This window comes from Papaver somniferum, unplaced genomic scaffold (assembly GCF_003573695.1).
Source record: "Papaver somniferum cultivar HN1 unplaced genomic scaffold, ASM357369v1 unplaced-scaffold_5335, whole genome shotgun sequence".
NCBI classification, from domain to species: Eukaryota; Viridiplantae; Streptophyta; class Magnoliopsida; order Ranunculales; family Papaveraceae; genus Papaver; species Papaver somniferum.
In genome coordinates, this window is record NW_020648011.1 from 1 (window position 1) to 3,009 (window position 3,009).

Sequence of the window (3,009 nt, forward strand, 5' to 3'; positions counted from 1 at the left end):
ACACATAAATGCGTCTATCACCTGGGTGGCAAGAAATAATTGCCACCCCTTCAAGGTACAGTGGCAAAAGATGGATTTCTTGCCACACCAAATGGTGAGGCAATAACATGAAGCAAAAAGTATTTTTCTTTTTCTTTTTTCTTTATTTTAAATTTTAATTATTCATTTTAAATTTTTTGCCACATCAATTGGTGTGGCAATAACATGAGGCAAAAACATTTATTATTATTAAATATAAAATTATTTTGAATTAGATTTTATTCAAAAAATTATTTTGCCACACTATTAAAATTATTTTGCCACATCATTGTCATGGCTATGAGTGCGGCAAGACAAACCCTGATGCCACAGCTTGTATGTAGCTAAAACTCATTTACTGATTTATTGGCCATTGTAATATTATGTGTTTTAAATTACGCACGGTAACAAAACACAGTAAAACAATAACATAAAGTTAATCCAAAGAAAGGATTTAAGTTCCATTAAATAAAAGTAGTTGTCACGAGGCATATAAAATCCCACTTAACCATAAGGAAACAAAAAAAAATTACACAATCAAAACTAAAGAAACCTAATAATTCAAACTTGGTCTGCTCCTGTTCCCCGCGTACCTGCTAAACAAACCAAAACAAAGACCACCAAGAAAAAAGAATGTCAACAAATGTAGAGAATCATCATGTCTAATGGAACATCAAAAAATACCTTTATTATCAAGGAAGATAGACTTACAATCATTTCGAGGTCTGTTCAGTTGGTCCTTGATATGTAAAGCGTCTCCGCAGGTCCTGAGGTCTGCCAGGCTGCTCCCCAGGTCTTTCGTTCACAAACACTAAAATAATCACTGTGATCACTATCACTGTCATTATTTAGATCGCCTTTATCACCGTTAGTTGTACTTCTAATCACCTCTTCCCCTCCAATTTCATTTCGAATCCAGCTCCCAAAGTCTTGGCCAACTTCATCTGCACTGGTTACATTATTCGTGTGGGATGAATCTTCTTGTATGAGCTCAACTTCCGGTGTACCCAAACTGTAGGATCCCTTGCCTGCATTTTAAGTACAATTCGGCGATTCTTGTCCTTATTGTCATGAAAATAAAAAACTTGGTGCATGCATGATCGGAATGGGAAGAAATATATCTCCTATAAAATCCCAACAAGATGAAAAATGACTTTCTCATATACAACCAAAGAAAGTTGACATTTGATTACTTACAAAGTGGGGAAGAAGTGAACATAAAACATAATAAGAAACAAAATTTCTACAATTCTGTGACTGCAAAGATGACTGATCTGCTAGGATCTACTTATTGCTGCAGGACTATAAGACCTGCCATGTTCGTAGTAGGCAAGTGGGGGTAATTCGGAAGTTGTTTAACTCTATTACCAGCAAGTGAAAAAAACAGTATAATCTAACTCTTAGCCCAACGGATTTGACTAGTTGGTGAATTTACAGAAACTTTGTTCTTTTAATGTGCTTATACCAAACACAAAACTATAACCAGCAAGTGGTATGCAGAGAGATGTATCATTGTGATATAACCACGAAACATACTTCCAACTAATAAGCTCAATTCCATCTCTTGAGTCTCCATGCATACCTTTTGTCTACCACAACATCACTAATTAGTTACATCGTCAAGTTTGTAAAGCTATCGACCAGAAACTATGCACAACCCTATAGCTAAAATAAACCTCATTAATAAACTAACCTCACACTTTGTATTACAACCACGAAAGTACATCAAACAAGTGTAGTCGAGAAAACAAGTGAACCATCTATAAATATTTCAGACATGAACCACTTGCCTCTGATCTAAGACCATTTCAAGACCATAAATTAATCATTTTCTACTATGTTGTTTGTTGGGGCTACTGATTACTTGTATTAGAGAGAGGTTAAAAGACTGCACCAACATTGTTTTAAGTTTCATTAACACTTATTCATATCAGTAATCTCATTTACCATAAATTCATGCATGTTAATTAGTGCACTAATATCTTCCTAAAAGGTGATCGCCTAGTATATACAATTAGCTTTAGTTAACCTGTCCTCGATGTCTAATTTTATTGAGAAAAACTAGGAAGAATCTAAAACCTCAATACTTGCAAACAAAGACGTATTTAGCCTCTTTTCAGATCATTTGCGAAAAGAAGCCATCATAATCACGAATGTTATATCCAGAAGCTCCATGTTTATAATCTCACTCTCTATAAGGCATCTCAATTTGCCTTGTCTGTGACTCAGTGCTATTTGAACTCCTAAACGCCAATAAATGTCCATATATGATTCGTTTACTTTCTGACAGGGTTCCTCTCAACTTAGCAATCAAATCTCAAACCAAAACCAACTCTCAAAATCAGAATTCAAATTAGAAAAATACCTTATTGCAGTCTTCTTTCTTCTTACTCCATATCATCTGACAAAGATCGCATAACCAAGCACCAGACAAACCAACTGCACATAAAAACCCCAAGAACAAATTCCTTACCTTACTCATTGGCATTAAACCTTTACTCAAATTCTATTCTCAACCTTTCCACATTTTTAGTACCCATTAATTATAACAATCCACGAAAAAAAATTCTTGTCATGCATTTCACCAAACACCATCTGAGCAAGTTCAATTCATATACCCGACAAAGAATTCCAATATATTGAATATCAAAGCATCTGTGCATTTGACAGAATTCATATTCTTTAAAAAAAAATTCAAGCTAAATAAATAACAAAGCATTTGATACACAAGCTAACTATAATTTTTCATCCTAAAAATATGAACAGAACCGCTGAGTGAAACGACATGAAAAGGATTCTGAAATTCATCGATTCCAGTAGAATCAATGGATTTTTTGATGAACTTTGAACATGTAATTTGTTCATTCTATTGTGTTTTATTGAAATCCATGATCAATTTTATCAATAGGCTAGATTTGATTCTAAAATTCAAGAAATTAACTTTTTTTCGTTTGTGTGTGACCGACAGATACACATTTTTTCATCCCTTAG

General features: G+C 34.0%; 1 long non-coding RNA gene across 1 annotated transcript; it reads right to left on the bottom strand.

The window, feature by feature from the left end:
* Positions 1-449: 449 nt before the first annotated feature.
* Positions 450-2,765, bottom strand: LOC113343072. The gene is made up of 3 exons (XR_003357018.1): positions 2,384-2,765; positions 730-1,046; positions 450-614 (listed from the first exon to the last, which is right to left on the bottom strand). It is a non-coding gene; the product is annotated as an uncharacterized LOC113343072 (long non-coding RNA).
* Positions 2,766-3,009: the final 244 nt, after the last annotated feature.